Source organism: Ambystoma mexicanum, chromosome 4p (genome assembly GCF_040938575.1).
Source record: "Ambystoma mexicanum isolate Mex_15411 chromosome 4p, UKY_AmexF1_1, whole genome shotgun sequence".
Classification (NCBI taxonomy): domain Eukaryota; kingdom Metazoa; phylum Chordata; class Amphibia; order Caudata; family Ambystomatidae; genus Ambystoma; species Ambystoma mexicanum.
The window spans coordinates 677,168,067-677,188,995 of record NC_090927.1 but is presented as its reverse complement, the minus strand read 5'-3'; the positions used below and the strand labels follow the sequence as shown (position 1 = coordinate 677,188,995).

The following is a 20,929-nucleotide window of genomic DNA, read 5'->3' as shown; positions in this document are numbered from 1 at the left end:
ACATTTGTAATGCTCACTTACCTACTCCTTTGAGCTAAGTTCACTCCATTACTTATGTTAGGCCAAATATGTTTGAAACCAATTTATACTCTTGCATTTGGCTCTCTTCAGTCTCAACTGTAGATACTGTACCTTGTCACATAATATCCCCAAGATGCAGCTGATATAGCCATGTGAGGTGCTATAATTTCACCAAGAGGTCTCTTTTTGTTATCCAACGGGGGTAATCATGCATACACATGCATGATCTGTTCACAATGCGCGAGCCAAGATAGGGTAAATATCTCCATGTAATGGACTGCCGGAAACGACAACAAAAACTCAGCAAAAAGTCCTATCCTTTGCCCCAATTAAACAGCTCTGGGCATGGCTGCCGAAATCAGCATCATCAACTGCAAATAAATAGCAACCAGTCATGAGACAAGATGAAAAGAAAAATCTGAGGCGCACAGCTGGAGCCAGACCAACAGTAACACTAAAAATGGCCTTGTGGAATACTTGTGGCTACACGCACTTTACGAAAATAGGTGGAATCGACTTGGGAGATTGACATTCTGGCTCTCCAGGAGACTTGGCTGACAACGACACTGTCAATGGACTGCTTCGCAATAGAATGTTTGCCTGCGACCAAGGGACGGCTAGGTCGCCCTTCTGCAGGCCTTTTGATTGCAGTTCGATCGGGAAGTGGGTTGTCTATTCAAAAACAGCTGTTATCCACACAAAGACACCTATCAGTTCTGGTGAAGTGGGACCGGTATGAACCAACGGCAGAGAAAATCCTGGAAACTCTAATCGTCAGAATCACAACGTACTGGAATCCAGAATGCCATAACAGAGGAGAGATTTCTAAGGACTATAGAATCAGAAATTGACGGAATGTATGCCAACTCCGAAGTCACGGTAATAATCATCTGCTGCGATTTAAATGCCAAGTGCCTGAGACTTCAAGAGCCGCCTTAAAAAAACAACTCAAAATTCCGAGGCAGTCCCCGAGGCCAACAATGGCAGAAACTAATGGATTTGAGAAACCTCCACAACATCGATCAGATTACCCCCAAAACCCCTCAAATCCCAACATGGGAGAGAGGTAGCCAAAAGGCAATCATGGATTATATCTCCGTCTCTGAGGCTATGCTCAACCTTGTGACATCTTTTGAGAGAAGAATCGACGCCAGTGACCACAACATTCTCAAAATAATGTGGGTTTCTCAAAGACTTATAAACCCAACTATGGCAAAGTAGAACCCACAAACCAAGGCAATATGTTGAGATTAACAGTCGAAGGAATTGAAGAATTAACATCTAATTACAGAACCAAGCTTGCTCCAAATGGCAATAAGGGACCACCAGAAATGGACTATTAGACTTTACTAATACCATACCAGATTGGCCCCTCAAAACATCAAAGAGACACACAATCTGCCACTCATCTCTACGATAAACTGCTTGTGGAGAAACGTCGAGACATGCACAAATTAAAGCGACAAGCCACCAAATCTAAATCAGTTCTACTCAACAAGAAGTTCCTTGAAGAATCAAAGAAGTATGCATCCTGGGTTAAATCATACCAAAGAACACTTTACCAACACGATTCAGAGGAGATGCTGAGGAAGGTCGCAGGAAGAGACTAGAGAATTTTGGTCCCTCGTAAAACGGCAGACAAGCAACTGGGTACCACGCTGCCCAACACTGTGAGCGACGAAAGACCCACTTTACCGCCTTATTCCAAATCCCCGCTCAGAAATCCATGCCTCGCAAGCTTCTTCGTAATACACCTTGGGAAGACCTCTCAGACATAGACAACATAGAAAGAGCGATACGGAAACTAAAGTGATCAAGAGCGCCGGGCCCAGATGGGGTAACAAACATTGATTTAAAGAATCACTCAGTCGAATGGGCATCATTCATCAGCCTGGTCTTCAAAGAATCCTGCCCAACAAAGACAATACCAAGATCCTGGACTTTTGCAGGGCCGTACCGATCTTTAAAAAGGGGGATAGATCCGATCCCAGAAACTTCCATCCAATAGCGTTCTTGGATACAATCGGGAAAATATATGGCTCTCTCCTACTGGAAAGCTTCGAACACTGGGCCAAAACCTCTCCTAGCGCGGACCCGCTCGAAGCTGGTTTCACGAAAAACACTGGAACCACGGTGAACATCATAAAAAGTAAGCTACGGGCCCAAAAAACCAAGGTGTTCATGGCTTTCATCGACCAAACACAAGCTTTCGACAGTATCGACTGCGCGTTGCTATGGTCAAAACTCGCAAACTGGAATTGTCCGAACCAAACCCTGGAGCCAATCATAGCACTCCACTCAGCAACCACGATGAGAGTTAAGTTGAACCAAAAGGGTCTCCTGTCAGACGAAATCCCAAATAACAGAGGGGTAAAACAAGGCTGCCCCCCTTGCACCCTCCTTGTTTACTGCCTTCCTCGGAGACTACAAAGACTCATGCAAAGACATCAGAATTTTTCCACCAAAAGGCAGAGTGTCTCCTGTCCCCAGGCTGTTGTATGCAGATGACATCATCCTCCTGGATCAGACAACGATAGGCTTACAGCGCCAATTGAACAACCTGGCAAGTTACATCTCAAAAAACAATCTCGAGATAAACAAAGAAAAAAACAAAATCATTATCCTCGAAAAAACAGAATTGAGAAAAAAAAAGACACCAATGGAACCTGGAGAACACCAAAATTGAAGTAGTCAAAGACTTCAAATATTTAGGGGTAATGCTGGACAGCACAGTTCGCGAAGTAAGAATGCAGAGCTACTTATGGGAGAAGACACAAAGCTAACCTCCCAAGCCCAGGTGATGGACATAAAGTTCGGTCGGTTCTCACTGATCCCAGATCTAAAGTTCTATAAGGCTATAGTGGTCCGATCGCTGACAAACAGAGAAGAAGCCTTATCTACAATTCCACTGGGCATCTGGCCCAAACTGGAAGGCTATTTCTGGAGAGAAGAATTCAGGGAGGGCTATTGCTTCAGCAACACATCGATGCTGTGATCTTTCAACAATGATCTTTCATAATCACAGTCGCCTGGCAGGTGCAATTTAAATTCTTTCTTGGGTAGTAACCACCACTGAAGTGAAATCTTGGACCTGGTATAAGAGTAGGTATATAGTCAAATGGCAAAGAGGAACCTCTGGGTTTATGGGAACTTGGTACAGTGGGGTTGAACTACTTCTGGGATTCTTCCCAAAACCAGCTGTCAACTAGATCAAAATTACCCATCAGTATGAAGCCCCTTCCAAATTGGTTATGCCGATTCCAGCCCCTGCTGTTCGAACAAAGGCTCTGACTAAATCACCCACCACAGATAGCAATGACTGGCCTGAACGTATGCATTTATCTAACTGCCCTTGTATTGTTTTTCTTTCCAGTATCTTGTAGCCAGCCGGTGTTTGAGATATGGAGAGATATGGAGAGGCAAAATCTGGTTGGAAGATCGAACTCGGAACATCAAGAGGCTAAATGTGACAGGTCAACAGACCATTAATAGAAGAGGTTAAGCGCAGGGTAAATAATTCACAAGGAGCACACACAGTGGCAGTTGCCAGAAGATGTGATGCAAGCAAGAGATGGAAATTGTTATAGCAGCAAAACATTCTCAGGAGACGCTTAGTTTTCTTACAATCCTTTTAAAACCAACAAATGTTACAGTGACCAATAATATTATTAGGGTATTTATTGAGCACAAACTGAGTTTGGGGAAGCAAGGGAGCGCTTTACAATCATAGGGGGTTGTGGGGGAGGACACAGTGAGGGAAATCGGAGATACAAGGGAGTGGGGAGCTAACAATGGGGTCTGTTCAACTGAATATCAGGTGATTTGCCCGTATTATAGTGGTAAATATAAGGTGGATATTATGTTCAGTGATAGAGAAATTCATGTCACAAGCTTTTCAAGTCTCAGTATTTCACAATATTACCACAGTATTTCAGTCTGCATGGTGGTATGATTATAGTTAGCGAGATAGGTTTTGGCAAGGAGGTCCTTGTAGAGGACTCTTTAGGAACGATTGTCTTTTCAACCCTTCGTCTGCCTTTCAGTCTGTCTGAAAGTACTATTCAGATGAGCTGCAATACGGCTGGAACACTAGAAATACATATTTTCTCTGTGTGCGTGATTTCATTGTGTAGATTTGGTCACTGCCAAATCTATCGTTTTCTTTTCTTTTGGACCATTTTGCTGCAAATGTATGAGGGTTCCCCCCCCAAAAAAAACCTGCCCCTTATTTATTACCCTTTGCCACCCCCTACATATATTTGTGTCAAAATGTAGCTGAAGAAATTGGATGGATCAGACAGCAACTAAATGTACAGCAATGAAACCTCACATTACCATTGAGTGTCGATAAGGTCCAGTATCACAGTGATCAATTAGGTTCACAGCAGGTCTGGGGCACAGCTCACGATCACAAATGCAAACGTGGGAGAACACCACATTATTGGAACTCTCAGCACACTAACAAGAAAAGTATTCTCAGCTGATTCATGGGTTTTGGAATGGGACTTTGCAAGCTCAACATTTCCTAAACAATCCGCTATTCAGCATCTGTGAAGATGGTTTCATCACAGATGGCCGAGAGCCCTAGGAAAGGAATTAAGAGTCCCTTAAGATCTAGGGCCCTGGAGAAACCAGTGAAAGTTTAGCAGGTGGAGATACAGAAGGCATGCACCTTTCAAGCACAAGTTCCAGTGGATGGTAGATGGGCTCAGAATAATCAAAACCGTACAAGGTCCTTGGGCAGGCTGCAACTGGGACTGTGTCACACATCACAATGTGGGTGGTGTAACCCCCTGGAAAACCAACCCACTATTCAACTTCTGTCCCAGATATAACCTCTGATCTGTGGATAGGAATAGGCCACAGCCTCCACAGTTACAATGTCTTAGCAAGCGGACAGACATTGATGGTAAAAAGGATATGTTTGGAAGCCCATGCAACAGATGCCCCATTGCAAGGTAGGTTACTCTTTCAATAAAATACCAGTTGTGTTGATTTAACGGCATTGCCTTCTGTAGATATTCATTTTGCTATACAGAAGAAAATTAAAAAAACAATGTATTTATTAGCCAGCAGACAAGTAGATGTTGGTAGGAGTGCATGTTGAGTGTGAACAGGATTGAGCACAGAGGATTCCTCTAAGGTGTTCTTGACATTTTTTTAAAAGATAATGCACGTGTAAAGAGCATTACATAATTTAGAGGTTGTGTTCAACACTGAGAAGCATGCATTACAGATTTCTTAAGGAACTTCCTCCCGGTTTATTCAGCTATGATGTGAAAGGTCATGTTTTTGAGAATATTAAAGAAATAACTAACTGTCCTTAGCCCCACCTGGTGCCTTACAGTGTTATTTGTTCTTTCAGGGATAATCTTGTTTTGCCAGACATGTTAATATCATCCCATCCAGATCCAGGAAAGGATTAAATAACGAGTCTCACTATCCTGCAGTGATGTTTCAAGATTTCTACTATGACCCAAGTGTATGAGATTTAGAGGCGAATGCCCTGAAGAAGGTTAACATTTAGATTTTAAGGTAGGGAGGCCTCTCTGCAGTGGCCCAGTTTCCCTGAAATCAGGATTACCTTTGTGACAGGGCAAGGAACTTGCAAATGTCAGAAATAAACGTTGGTTTAATTCTTTTTGGGTTTAACTTGAGTGCAAAAGGGGGTGCTGATGGAGACAACCGACGATAAATAAGTGAATACAAATAAAGCAACCTAAATTGCAGGTGGGCAATGCCTGTGAACAGAATATAGCTGACCATGCCCCCACTACACCACTTCCAATTTTCCTGAGAATTTTCCATTTTAGCTGATTTTCTTTTTTAAATATGTCCCTCTTCCACTTGGCTTTGCCACTACTTGTTCCCTTATGGACTCACATGTGCATGCCCAGCGAAGACTAAACTGGAACATGCTTTCCAGCTGGGCAACTGTGCCAAAGACAAAGGCACCTGCATGGGGAATATAACCAGGAAAGCTGAAATGAACAATTGGACTGCTCATAAGCGACCGTCATTATTGTAGGAGAGGTCCAATGCCCCTCGGTGGGAATCAGCAGATAGGATGTCTTAGCTGGAAATTAACATTAAAGAAGGACTACCTGGGGATGAATCGGTTGTTTTGGCAGGGTAAGTTGGTCGATATGCCTTCTGATGTAGTCTAGAACATTCTTAGATTTCGCTTCTGTCAGGTGACCTATACGGGTAAGGGGCCTGGAGAGTGGGTCCGATTAGTGCGCTGCATTCAAGTTCGGTGCAAGATATTGTTTTCTTGCGTTTCAAGACAACGAATAAAGATTCCCCTGCTTGTCAACACAGTAAATTGTTGCATGCGCCTGTTTTCTCCCACAGTAGCACCCTGGAGTTTAGCTGGGTAGACTAGAATGCAGAGTAATACAGTATTATTTGAATACTGACATTTCCTATGGTCAGTATTTTTTGTATCTGGTAAAAGGTGGATAGGAATGTATGTACAGTTACAGGCACTTGATTTGAGCTTAAACAGACTCACCTGCATGAGATCAGCTAGGGCCTTTCAATGTGAGCCTTATTAGGGTGTGTGGGGGTGAACTGCAGCTTTTCTATTGGCTTAGCCACAGGTTTGACTCAAATCAGAACTTGTTGGATAGGAACAGAATTTAGATTGGCTCAGTGGTATACTTTTCATCATGCTGCATGCCTCTCCAACAAGATGTATGGACCCAATGTTAAGTACAAAGGCCAGGGTTCACTATGGGACCTTGTCTCAGAATCACTAAAGTGCATTTTTCACAGCAGTTCCAGGTTTCCAAGGTTCCAGTGCAGCAGGACAGCATCTGTAGACAGATCTTTAATCAAGAAGTCAATTGGGGAAACATGGGAGATCAAGAGTTGCAGGAGAAAGAAACCAATGAATCGGGTCTACTGCAAGCAATCTCGTCATGTGGCGGTATGGATCTAGTGCTGGACGTTTCAGACAATATCAAGCAACACCTGTTTTAGCAGGAGATGCACACCGAGTAAGATAGTCAAACCGGGGTTCTTCAGGGCCGTCACAAAGATGGGCGCGGGGTGGGGGGGGGCAACTGCCCCAGGCCTCGCGTTCAGGGGGGCCTCATGGCTGCCTGGGTCATGGGGTGTCATTTTGTGCGCCGAGGTGCGAGTTTCCATGGATTTGCTGGCTGCAGCGCCAGGCCTGCAGCAGAGGAAGATGCAAAACAAGTGCATTACACAGCATGGGGAGGGGGGGGGAGCGCAGGGGTCTGCCATGAGCACTCAAGACTGTTGTTGAGTAACAAGGTGTCAATTTCACACTTCATGAACAATGGGGTGGCCCAGGGATGTGTGAGCTCCTCAGCCCAAGCCCAGACCCAGCAGCCAATTGGTCACACTGACTGCTCCAGAGTCCCGCCAAGTTGGCGCCAGGCTGCCAGTCAAGCGCATTGGGTCTGTCTGGGAGCTGGCTGCGTGCAGTGCCACACTTGAGCAGGGCACATGTGCCAGTGTGATTGCAGCAGGCAGGTCTGGCTGGCCTAGTAGTCGACTCGATAGCAGAAAGGGGGAGAAGAAAGGCGACGAGCGGTGTCAGCCCTTTGTTTTGTGGGGCTGCCTGCCTGGCTCAGCCTCACCTGCGCTGCTGCTAGGCTGGGTGCTGCTTGGCCATTAATGGCTGTGACTCCAGCCCAGTGCCCTAGTCAGAGGCCAGGGGAGTGGAGCCGCGACTCATTCGAAGAGACTCATCTGAGTATCTGACCAAAAGTAAGTAAATGCTGCCGCGACCCGCTACTGCTGTTAAAAATGTGGAATATACATTATACATATATTACATTTGATTTGTGCATGCTATGTCCTGCCACCTGCCCCAGCGTGCTCCATCAGCAGAAGGACGGGGCGCGGGGGTGGGGGGTGGGAATGGAGCCGGCCCAAACGCAGGAAACTGGTGGATATCACGATCCCACAGCAGACGCAATGCTGCTGTTGGATGGACACACGCACACACTCTGCACTGGGTCCAGGAGACAGTGCCTGCCTCCACTGATGCTCGGCTCCCAGCACAGCAGGTCCTAAGTGTGAGCCCTTTGCCCGTGGCTCTCCAGTCCCCAGCACCACTACACACTACTCCCTCTCCTGCTGTTCGCAGCACTTGCATCAGGGGCTGTTAGGAGTTCCCTGAGCTAGGAGCCTGTGTCCCGTGGCACTGTTGAGGGAGTGGCGCTACACACGTGTTTGTTCTTGAACGCAGCCCTGTATCTCTCTTACAGATCCATCTTACTGTCCATAAGACTCGCAAGACCCCGCTGCCAAATATAACCCATAACATAATGCCTTGCACTTCCAGTGACGGTTCATATGTGTCATACATATTGGCCTGACACTTCATAACAGGACTGCAATACATTTGATTTAATGGGGAACTACAGACACTTCTCATCTGCTTAATATGGCAGCAGTTGTTTTAGTGTTACATTAAGAGTGAACTGCATGCACCTCACCGAAGAGCTGGAAGGCATTTATTGGGGCAGTCCTACCACTTTACCGGACGGCTGCTACATTTGTCATTTGTACCGTACTGACACTTCTCGGCAGGCCTGCTATACTATTAATGGGACAGTAAGAGCATGGTCTAGGCATGGCAGCCATTCTTTCTCCTTTGATCAGGTATGGTACTCATTGGTCTTGGTCACATACTACGCCTCCCACAACCTCTCTATACCTCATGCCTGCCAGTTGGCTAGGGCTAACCATCGCTACAGGTTTTGCAGAAATGTCCCGTGCTACAGGCCAATGCTGCTGTTTTCTTGTTATGTCGCTGATAATTTCTACAACTGTGCTGTAGTAATATTCTGTCTGATTTCCTTTCTACATGTTTTGACTCCCAGATTATTACTTTCTGACACACACACAGACAACGCCCCCCCTTATAGTTGACAGTCACGTATGCGACTGAATAGAACTGAGGTGGCAGAGTGACTTTTTATGGCTGGCTTGTAGATTTCAACATAAAATGTTTACCCCTTTCAGTCGCCATTTAACTGATCTAATCCAATGAACTTTTTTATTGCTCAGTGCCCACCAAGGTTGTTTTCTTAAGCCATGCTTTTGAGTTTGATGGACAGTACCAGGCGGTACGGGCTCTTTGCTCAAGTTGATAAGCCACAGTAAAGAAAGGGTGGTGTGATGTCACCATCTGCTTTGGCGCACCAAACTGGAATGCAAAGAGCCTTTTGCTTTGTGACAACACCCAACAAAGATGATTGCCATAGAAAGGGCTGATTGGCCCTCTGGGGTGCTCATTTGCATTTTTGTAACATCCAAGGAGTGGTCAATAGAGAGGATTGTTGCCAGGACTTGGCATTAAAGGTTGGTTAAGGAGTTACTTGGCCATGGATGGATGGGTGTTTGAAGGTAGGAGGAAATGTGCAGAGGCTGGGTTGTGAGCAGCCAGTCAGTCTGCTCGGAATACGGGTATGTACTACTAAATAATGCCCTCTATTTGATCATCCTGATTGGATAAGTGTCAACTGTCGGGTGCTAATACTTGTTATGGACATCGTATGGACTTTACAAATTTGAGCTGCAGCACCATGTGTATCTGCCCAATTTCAAGCTAGCGGAACAAAAAGACCAGAAAACTGTTCCGTGACAGAGTGCCAAGGACGAGTATACTCGCAGCTCGTCCTTTTTGCAGACTTGCATAATAGCCTAGAAGTTAAGGGGTTAAGAAGGAGGTGAGAGAATGGCAGATTAGAAGCCAGCTAGTCACCTACGATGCTTTTTGCGTTTGTTTGAGATGCGCGTAATCCCCAAAGGTGGCTAATGATTTTGTGGATACAAACCTTGTGGTGCAGCCCGGGCCAAGATCAGCTGGCAGCTGAAATAACAGGACGAGTGGCAATGATATTGGGCAACACATGACGAACAGCAATTGCACATATTCATGTATGTAAATACGATTTGCTAACTATCGAAACTAAAGGTTAATCTATGATGGTGATCTAATGTGGGAGAACACATGATGCCCAGACTGCACCTTCACTGAGTCCGAAGCAGCCATGGAATTCCTGCAGAAGGCCTGGTGGGAGAGGGCATAGACGGGCAGTGCGAATCCTGCATGACCGCCCAAGTGCAGGGAATGCTAATGTGGCACTGTCTGTGGCCTGAAATGGTAGTCTAGCAACAGTGGGCGAGCAGTTACCTTAATACAGTAGTGGGTTTTTGCACACTCTCCTCTGTGGCTCACATACCCGGTTTCCCTTCTCGGTCTACCTTTATTCCCACTCCTCTGCATATTTCTCTATCCTCCCCGCCCTCTCCCTTAAACCTTAGGCCATTTTTACTTTCAGCCATTACTTGGTGCCAAAGCGCCACCTATAAACGGACACTTGTATTGGAGCACAGCTAGGATGGAGCTGACAGGTGAGGCAGGAGACACAGCGTGAGCGCGTTGTTTTATTACCCTCCCATTCACTGTCCCTGGGCATGTCAATTCATATGGCCATTTCCACCAGCTACCTGCCCCTCCACATAAAAATCAAGTCCCCCTGAGATCTTTGACCCTGTTCTATCAAGCAGTAACATCAAACCTGTCAATGTTATTTCCAAGCAGTCTGGGAGCTAATGGCTTAAATGCAACTATGAATGTGCTACTGGTGTAATAAAAATGGCTTTACCTATGATGCCTTCAGCCACTTGACTTATATTTGTCCCTTGCACTGAAGTTCTGTTAAAAACAAACACAGACAAAGCCAACAGTTGTGTCTAGTGTATAGGTATTGCTATATATGGAGCAACTCTATAGGCAGGCTTTATTTAAATAACAGCATGATATATTATGCTCTGAAGTGCATTACAGAGCTGCTGTGATTAAATGATCTGCCCAGGATCACACACTTTGGTTAAATGGTGAAACCGGGATGTGGACAATTTAAGCAACTGAGCACATCTTCACAGGTTTAGTTGATATAGATATTTATTTCTAATAAGCGCTTGAAGATAATGCATTCACTACTTTCAACAGTGCCAAATGCTTTGCTGTGACACGCCCGTCTTAACTATGACAATGCTCTGAATTTAGAGCTCCCCTTTTCAAGTCTCCCCCAAATGCAACCTTTTCACAGCTCACCTGCTAGACTTATTGCAGGCCTGAATAAACATGGCTGCATTAACCCAATTCATACTAAATTACATTGGCTTGAAAAGGTTTATCGGTCTTTTGGAGCAATGTTTGTAATGGAGGCACTGGAGGAAAGGATAGGCATTGGGTGACCTGCCATACACATTGCTACGGCAAACGTGGAGACTGTGCCACTGGCCAAATGCAAAACATGAAGGTGCCTCACCAAATGTTTTGCCCAGGGCCTCACCTCACCCTATGACAGCCCTGGGGTTCTTCTTCATAGTTAGTTTCAGGTCTGGCCCTTTAGCAGTTCCGAGATCCTGTTAGTTGCCATTGTGCTTGATATCTGGTGCTCTCATCTCCGCATGTCAGGTCGGCGCCCGAAATAAGAAGCAGGGCTTTCATATGGCAGGAATCTTGGCACATGGAATTCGGGTTGTCTCTTTGGGTCAAAGGATGAGAGCATCACACCTCATCATACTCTGGTAGGGGTTGCAGTTTCTGACAAGTCCCTCTTAAAGTCCGCTCTTCAGATAATAATCTTTTTCCATAGTTCAGAACTTGTACCGATGTTTTGTAAGGTAAAGAAGCAGACCCTCCAAATTTATAGGAACAAGGGCAGTGGAGGAAACCTACTCCCCAATCGAAAAGCTGCATCCATGTGGATTCATGTTTGAATCTCATACACCAATATTACACAGGATTTAGTTGGTACTGGCAACTGGAGCTTTTGCACTGAAGTTAGGCATGATGGTAGTTACGTCTGCCTATGGCCATAGTTGTATCCCTGTCACTCATTCATAGAAACAATGTCTGACTTGGTAATGGATTTTACGAAGGGTCCTCGGTAGGACCACCCTAGGCACAAGAAGCTTAATCAGCTGCAGTCACAATAAGCCTGGCGCCAACCAGTGGAGCACAGACTGCTAGCAGACCAGGCGAACCATGCATAAATAACAGGGTTTAACCTGGCAGGTCACTGCAGATCAGATATACAATGTATGGTTCTCTGATGAAGAGAACTCTTCTTGGAAAAAGTCAGTTAAACCAGTTATAAAACAGTTTAAAATACATGGGCTGCTTAGGACAATTGATGTTAGTTTTAACACCAATTAATTCCGCTCCTAAAAGTGGGCTGAATATGCCATGATTCATTTTATAAAGCAGGAGTTATTAATATTGTTGTTACATCTGGACAGGAATTTGCCTGCTTTTTAGACACTTGTAGAATTTGGTTAAAATCTGAATGACTTCATCGCTACATCAAGCACGAATCTGACAGGCCAGAGAGGCACTGTAGTGCCAGTGTTTTTAATATTTAATATAAACATCTATTTCCAGTCCTTCTACAAAGTGGTGGCAGTTCCTGGACAAATGGTAATGTGAGACGCCAATGTAAGAGTGCAATAGCTCACTAGGACACTGGGGCCCATATTCTCATCAAGGTGTTAAGTACAGAAAAGGACGTTAAAAGGGTTAACAACCTTTTTGGTACTTAAGACCTATTCTGAAGGTGGCGCATTCTTCCGAAGTCGGAAGGAATGCTCCACTTTTGGAATACATGTAGCGGTTGCTAAAATGGGTTGGAAACCAACCTAGCAACCGCCACATTCGTAACCTGGCTTTTTTTAAGGATATTATTGTCAACAGGAAAGCGGTCTCCCACGATAGAAACTTCAAAGGGGCATGATGTATTGGTTCAAACAGAGGTCCCATGAGCTTAGGCAGGACCACGATCAGTTACCAAGCCGGTGTAGGAGTCCTCATCAGTGGGAATGTCCTGAAGAGACACTTGAGGAACTCCTTGACAAGCCTGTGCGACCACAGGGCAAGCTTGTCTGGAGCCCATGTGTACTAGGATTTGGCAGCCAGATGAACCTTGATGGAGGCATGGGCAAGGCTAGCTATAGCCAGTATGAGTAGCTGCAGAGCTGTTATGTGTTACGGCGTGATCTTCTGTGCCTGGCCCCACACTGTAGTGCTTCCACTTGTGCCTGTAGCAAGACAACATAGAGGGAACCCTGGCCTTGGCCAGGATCTTCTTGCATTTCAATAGCATGGAGTAGTGGCCAAATTCTAGGGCTGCAGGAGCCAGGCCATGAGGCTCAGTGACGCCGGGTCGTGGTGCAGGAATGATGCTCCTTCTCTGGAGAGGTCGGGAAGTGGAGGCAGCTGGATGGCGGGAACCACAGGCAGATGGAGAAGGTCTGTGTACCAGATCTGCCTCCACCACAACGGTGCGATGAGGATCATCCTGCAGTAGCAACGTCCGATTGTGTTGATCACAAAACAATAGTGGAATCTGTGGTAAGGTGTACAAGAAGAGCCCCTTCCAGGGAATGAGAAGGCATCCCCTAGACTCTATGGCTAATGATATCTCCTGGCAAACCTCCAGCACTTTGGCAGCTGTCGCAAAGAGGTCAATCTAAGGAAGACCCTACTTACTGAAGAGGTGTGACACCTCCGCTGTTGAAGCTCCCACTCGTGACAGGACTGCAGGTCCCTGCTGAGCGAGTCCACAATGATGATCTTGACACCTGCTACGCGAAAGGGAACATGTCTTGAAGAATGGCCCAGCACAACAGGTTATGGGCTTGTAGGGAGAGAGCACGGGGAGCACGCCCCACCATGCTTCCTGATGTAAAACATGGTGGCGGTGTTGCCCGTGAACACCCGCACCAGTTTCCCCTTAGCGGAGCTTGGAATGACCCGAGGGCCCAGAAGACAGCCGTAGTTCCAGGACATTGATGTGCAACTCCTTTTCCTATGGGAGCCAGAGGCCTCTGGCATGAGAATGTCCTGTGTGGCTCCCCAACCCTCCAGAGAGGCATCAGCAGTGACTGTAGCCTGGTATAGACGGACCTGGAAGGGGGCGCCTTGATTGAGGTGTGGCCGAAACCGACCACCACTGAAGAGTTTTACAGAATGCCTGATTGAGTGCGATCTTGTCTGTCCATGTGCCTGTGACCTGCTGTCCCCTAGCATCTAGTAATTCCTGAAGGGGCCGCATTTGGAGCCTGCAAAAGGGAACCAGATGGATGCATGAGGACATTATGCGCAACAGGGATTTGATGGAGCGAACTATTGCAATGGACACTGCTGACAGCCGCTGAACCTTCTCCAGTATGGTTTTCACGCTCTCCTCCGAGAGAGTCACCAGGCACAAGATTGTGTTGAGCCGGGCACCCAGGAACAGAGAGTCCTGAGATGGCACCACACAGGACTTCAGATAATTGATGGAGAATCCAATCGAAGTCAGAAAGGTGTATGGTCTCTGCCGTGTGCTGGGTTGCAAGCACATGGGAGCGGGACCAAATGAGCCAATCGTCCAGGTAAGGGTAGACGTGGATTTCTTGGCAGCATAGATGTGCTGCTACCAGAGCCAAGCATTTTGTGAATACCCTCAGGCTGTAAGGAAGGGCCTTGAATTGGTAATGCCGCACCTGACGATGGGGGTAGTGTATCCGTTGGAGGGTCTGGAGATCCTTCCCTCAAGGGAATGAAAGGACAATCTTCTCTACTGCAGGGTCCCCAGAGAGCATGCCATCTCTGTGTCGGTTTAGAATGCCTGGAGAGTGCCATCCACTGCCTTTCCAAATAGGTTGTCTCCATCAAACAGCATGTCGCCGACCTTGGTCTGCACATTTGAGCAGAAATTCGTGGCCTTCAGCCAACCTTGGCGCCAGAGAGCCACAACATTCCCTGGCGGAACCCCGAGTCTATTATGCTGAGCACGACCATGATGACGTGGTCTGAAGCTAATTCTCCTTCCTGTAATAGGGAGAAAGTACAGGATGGGCCCCAGCTTGTACCACAGCTCCCTGTCGTACCTTGACAGGTTGGCCAGGGCATTGGTGGCCTTGAAGGTGGAGGCTGCTGTGGTAATGATGCATTTGCCAGCTGCATCCAGCATCTTGCCTTCCTGGTCAGGAGGCACCATGGAAGTCTAGGAGGGGTTTGATAACCTCTTCCTGGCGGCGGTCGACACCACAGAGTCTGGAGAGGGTGGAGATCTGAGACACTTGGGGGCCGAATCCGGGACCCAGAACCTCTTCTCCAGCCTGTCACGTTTCGATGTCATGGTATTAACAGCCTTCATGACTGGCAGTCCATCTTCCCAAATGTCATCTAGCAAACCGACTGACATGATGGTCTTCTTTGTGGACTCTTGCCGTTCCTTCTTCTCTTCTGGCACCAAATTGAACAGCTTGGCCGCCTTTGAGATGGAGTGGAAGGAGCCAATTTCGTCCAGGGGTGAAGCCCTGACCGGCTTGTTAACATCCTGTGGTCCCCCAACTGTGGGAACATAGTCATACTCATCTGTGTGAATTCAGGTGGTGTCAGTGTTTGTGCCAGTATCTGTGTGAACGGATGCCTCTGCCACATGGGTTGGGCCCCCAGCACTTGGACGACTCTTGGCCGGACCAGGCACAGGAGCAGCAGGCAGCTGCTGCTGAATCTCCGCCACCAATGTATACAAGGTGGTTAAAATGTCCAGGGAAATGTACCAAGGTGCAGGAGCTGGTGGTACAGCCAGAGCAGGAGTTGGGCTCAAGCTCCTTGGAGGGCTAGACGGCTGGTAAGGCTGATGGGACAGTGATCCCTCATGAGGCATGGTTCCTTGGCCCCCTTCCTGGTCAGAGTAAAAATCTTCAGGCAGATCCTCCTCAGAACTGGTGTAGATATGTGATCTCCTGGGGGACTCGCATATCTCACACCCACAGAGCAAACCACAGCCAAGGAGCAGAGGTTCTGAGAAAATATCCATCTACCACCCAACAAGACCACTCAGATCAAGCAACTACATTCTCTTAGAACTAAAACCATACAGAAAAAGAAAACGGAGGATCATCTTCCTCTCACCTGGCAGCAACAACCTGGAATGACCTACCAAAAACCATATGCAACACACAGGATCACCTGGAATTCAGGAAACTACTCAAAACCTGGCTCTTTGCTCCAGTCACAGGAGGAAATAACTAAGAAACAGAGCTAGCGGGAAACTAGAATCCCAGAGAGGAAACCGGACACCCGCCCCCCCCCCAAAGTCAATATTCCCTAACCAGAAGGCATGAGCGGGAACAGATGCCCCGATCACCCATGTCTACCATGTACACCAGTTTACCCATGACCCTGACTTAATCTTCCCTAACCAAAAGGCGGGGGGGGACACCATGACCACCCATGTTCACATACTGCTAAGCCACAGAGTAAACATAGGCAGATAATCAGATAATGACCCCACATAGGATGGGCAGGGAGGGACCAGAACCCCCTAACCTAAACATCGCCAACCCAGGGCAGGGGAAACACACCTGCATCATCCACGTACAAACACCACTAGAGTAAAAAAGAGGAAAATTGGCACTCAACACGCCTGCCAACTATGAGGACAAACTACAATACTGAGCACACAGGATAATCATAGATGCTGAGCACAGAATGGCAAAGACAAAGCGGTAAGGAAATCCTGCTAACCCAACTCTAAAACCTCAATGTTCTGCCTACACCCCATAGAAACACACAACCACCTCTCGGCACAGCAATACGCACACACTCGCCACTTTCTTTTAAAAAAAAAATAGGTTTATTTTAAACCAAGGCAGGACAATTTACAAACAACATTGCATAAGGATTTTACACCTTTTGGCAGTTCTCTTTAGCTTATATTCTCCCTCTCCCCCCCACCCCGGTCCCCAGACTCCCTCTGCTCCTGCACCTCATGGGACTGTCCGCCTCCCCCGCCCCTCAGGCGGGCTCCTTATACCTCAGAGCCCATCGAGTGTTGAGCGGTTTGAATGTTAAGGCAGGGAATTGCTGGTCATAGTCCAGGACTGGGGCGCAGACTTATGGAAACGATGCAGGACTCCCGCCCTTGCCGCAGTCACTTTTTCCGCGATCAGGATGTCCCAAAGTTTGACCCACCAGAGGCCATGCATGGGCCATCCGGGGACTTCAAAAAGTGGGCTAGCACAATTTTGCCAGCCAAGAGGCATTGCGTTACTAGTTTCGCTCTGTTTCCGGAGCAGGGGTATACCCCGGGGGTTGGGACCCCCAGAAGGACCGTTTCGGGTTCCAGAGGGGAGTGTCATCCCAGTAATTTGTATGATCGTCGTCAGGCACTGTTCCCAGAATTGCTGGATATTTGGGCAAGCCCACCACATGTGGAAAAAAGAGCCAGGCTGGGAGCATCCTCTCCAGCAGGAAGGGTCTACCCGTGGGTTCATGTGGTGTAGTCTGATGGGGGTAGTACCATTGCAGCATGAGCTTGTATGCACACTCTTTGTTGGTCACACAGGTAGATGAGGAGTGGGTACGTGACCAGATGTCCACCCAGGACTGGTCGTCAATTGGGTGACCCTGGTCGGCCTCCCATTGGGCCATGCATCGCATTCTTGCACTTAGGAAGTCCCCCAGGAAGCGGCTGTACATGACTGAGATCCTGCTCCGGGATGGAAGGTCCTTCAGCATCAGTTCAAGGGGGGGATAGGGGGCGGGTGGCAGCCCGGAGGGTCTGCGGTTGCAAGCACCAGTGCCGGAGTTGGCAGTACGTAAATCTGTCCCTTTCCTGTAGTTGGAACACCTCCTTACATTGTTCAAAGCTGCAGGGTGTGTTCCCGGCATATAGCTGTTCCAGGGTCTCGAGGCCACCGTCGATCCAGTTCTGGAAGTTTCGGCTTACTCCCCTTGGGATTCCTTTTTGTTTCAGGGCCCAGTCCCATGAGTTTAGCGTGTTTTTGGTAGTTAGCAGAAGAGTCTTCCAGTGTTCTCTCAGCGAGGAATGGATATGTGGGAAGAATTGCAGGGGAAGCGGTAGTTGAGCTTGCTCCAGTTCCACCATCTAGGGCAGTCTGTGATGATCTGCCAAGCATGGATATGTGCTAGCTGTGCTGATGCCCTATAGGCCCGGAGATCGGGGAGCCCCAGCCCCCCCAGTCTAGAGTTGCCAAGCAGAGTTTTGTGGGGGATTCTGGCTTTCTTGCCTCTCCATATGAACTTCAGCATTTTCTTCTGCAGATCCTGGAGAGCCGGATTTGGGATGCGAGGGAGGAGCAGGCGTAGAAGAAAAGCGTAAGCAGGTTCATTTTTGCAGCTGTGATCCGTCCCATTAATGAGATTTCCTGAGTGGACCAGCGCTTCAGGTCTCCCTCCAGTTCTCTGAATAATCTGGGGAAATTTGCCTGGTATCTGTCTCTTGGGTTTGCTGCGATATGGACTCCCAAGTAGGGGATAGCTTGTCTCTTCCATATGATCGGGCATAGCCTGGTTAGTGCCTCTTGTTCCTCCCGGTGGAGGCCAATGACCAGGCCCACTGACTTAGAAAAGTTGACGGCAAAGCCGGTGACCCTTCCGAAGTTAGCCATTTCCGCCAGGGCATGTTTAGCTGAGGAGTTGGGATCTGAGAGCGTCAGAAGAACGTTGTCGGCGTATAATGCAATTTTGTGTTGAGATGGACCTACTTGGGGCCCCCTGATGAACTTGTTCCGTCTAACCCTTTGGGCGAAAGGCTCCATTGTTAGTGCGAAGAGAAGAGGTGATAGTGGGAAGCCCTGTCTTGTCCCACAGGTCATGGGAATTGTGGTTGATAAGGAGCCCAAGGAGGGTCTTGGGGGGATGTATAGTTGGCCATTACCATAGATTGAAAGGTTGGACCAAAGCCAAAGGCCTCCAGGGTGAGCTTCATGAATGACCAGCCTACCCTGTCCAATGCTTTGGTAGCATCTAGGGCCATCAGTGCAAGTCCCTTGGCGTTTCGGTGGGCGATGTCCACCAGGTTCAGGGTTCTCCTGCCGCTCTGTTCAGGATAAAGCCGGTTTGGTTGGGGTGAATTAAAGTCGGAAGGATGTGCGCCAACCGGTTCGCCAGGATCTTGGAATAAAGGTTAGCGTCTATGTTCAACAGGGCAACTGGCCTGTATGAAGCCGGGTCTCTCGGGTCCTTCCCTGGCTTAGGGAGGAGGATTGTTGTAGACTCCTGCATTGAGGGGGTCACCGAGCCAGATTCCTTAAATGAGTTGAAGAGTGTTACCATAGGGGGGGGGATCAGTTGGGATTTGAATACTTTGTAAAATCTCGGGGAGAAGCCATGTTTTGAGGGCTTTAATAGCTTTGTCGACCTCCTCGTCCGTGATCGGGGCTTCTAGGGTCTCTCTCGTTGCAGCGGGCAAGCGTGGCAGGGATGCCCCCCGTAGGTATTCCTCCTGTTTGGACCGGTCCCGTGAAGGTGCAGTTATTACTTGGGTTAGGTGGTCCACTGCCAGCCGTTGTTTCTCTGATTCAGAGTAGTGCATCCTCCCTTGTGGGTCGCGGAGCCCCATGATGGTGTTGGTTCGTCTTGTTTTGGCCAGTTTGGCTACTAGTAGCTTGTTAGCTTTGTTGTTCTTAACATAGTAGAATTGCCTAGTCTTGGCCATTAGATGCGCAGTGTGCTCGGGGTAGTGGACTCTAGTTTCTTTCTGGCTATGCGGACGGTTCGTTGAGTCCTGGGGGACCACCCCTTCTTTTTTCTGGGCCTCCTCTGTTGTTTGTAGTTCCTCTTCGAGGGCTTGCCGGCTTTGACGCCGGTTCCTGTGGAATGCCACCCCTTGCGCTATCAGGGCTCCCCTGATCACTGCTTTCATTGCATCCCAGTTATTTGCAGGGGAAGTGTCAGTGGCAGGGTTTTCCTTGAGGACATTTTTAATCGTGGTTACGATCCTGTCCCTAACCAGCATGTCATTGAGGATCGGGTCGTAGAGAGACCATCTGCATGTGGGGTTGGCTCTGGGGTCCTGGGTTCGGAGCTCCATGACTATTGGTGCATGGTCCTATAGAATTATTGGGCTGATGGAGACTTCGTTGGCATAAGTGACGGTTTGGGGCGAAGTTAGAAGGAGGTCGATCCTCGAGAAGGTTTGATGCACATGGGAGAAAAAGGAGAAGTCCCTCTCGGTAGGGCGGAGCACCCACCACGAGTCTACCACCTCTAGGGTTCTGAACAGGCGTAAGAGGCTAAGGGCTTGCGCGAAATCCCCGGGGAGGGGGGGTGGGATTTATCTTTGGTGGGGTCTGGCACTTCATTGAAGTCCCCCCCCCCCATTATTGTCTGGCCTTCCGTGAAGCCCGAGAGGGCAGCGCCCAGGGAATCATAGAAGCTTGCTTGTCCCGAGTTGGGCGCGTAAACTGAGACAAAGGTGTATAGATCTCCCAGTAAGAGGCATTTGACTGCCACGAAGCATCCCTCTGGGCACGATATTGAGTCCAAGATCTGGGGATTTAGGTCTTTCCTAAAGAGGATCACCGTGCCCCCCTTCTTGGATCCTCCTGAGGTGAGGAATTGATGTGGGTATAGACGGGATCGTAGGCGCCCAAAGTCTGCTGTGAGGAGGTGAGTTTCTTGGAGCATTGCCACCCCGGCTCCTTCATCTTGTAGTTTCTGTAAGAGCGATGTGCGTTTAGCTGGGGATTTCAGCCCGTTAACATTTAGCAAAAGGCACTGTAGTGTCTGAAGTTCTCGGGCCGGAGACCCCGCTGTGTTGAGTTCCGGTGGGAGGGTGCCAGGGGAGGGATAGTCAGTCGCCATCATAGGTGAAGGTTAAGAATGAGTTGTCCCGCTCTCAGGGTTTTAACAGGAGCCCCCAACGGGAGGCCAACTTTTTAACTAGCGGGGAGGTGGAACGTACCTTGGAATGGGCATGGGCCGTGGGTGAAGCCCGCCGTGTTGAGCAGTAATAATCTTCGGCTGCGTCGGAAGAAGCAAATTGTTGTAAAGGAAGGCAGGGCACCTAGACCGACTGTGCAGCACTGGTTCCTGTTGTATGGCCTGAGTGCC

At 48.1% G+C, this 20,929-nt stretch overlaps 1 protein-coding gene across 1 annotated transcript in view; it reads right to left on the bottom strand.

Annotated features, from left to right (window-relative positions):
* The window catches only part of OGFRL1 (opioid growth factor receptor like 1), a 307,750-nt gene that overhangs the window by 6,215 nt on the left and 280,606 nt on the right, over window positions 1–20,929 (bottom strand). The gene's annotated exons all lie outside the window — the stretch shown is intronic.